We start from the raw sequence: 232 nt of genomic DNA on the forward strand, positions 1-232 counted from the left end.
TTAGTGGACATATTAAACATTAATAGTTTTGAGGCAAAAAAATAGATTTCTTCACCATAAGTGTTTTTTTTTATTAATCTTTAATTCGGTATAGACTAGATATGCATATACGTAACCCGTTTATAATTTTTATGATTTTTTAAATCACATAATGTACGTGTTTCTAGATATATTTCGTTTTCAAAACTCGTGAATCAGCAGTTGATTTTGGTTCAGGTATTCAGGAGGCAAT

This window comes from Penaeus monodon, chromosome 15 (genome assembly GCF_015228065.2).
Source record: "Penaeus monodon isolate SGIC_2016 chromosome 15, NSTDA_Pmon_1, whole genome shotgun sequence".
Lineage (NCBI taxonomy): Eukaryota > Metazoa > Arthropoda > Malacostraca > Decapoda > Penaeidae > Penaeus > Penaeus monodon.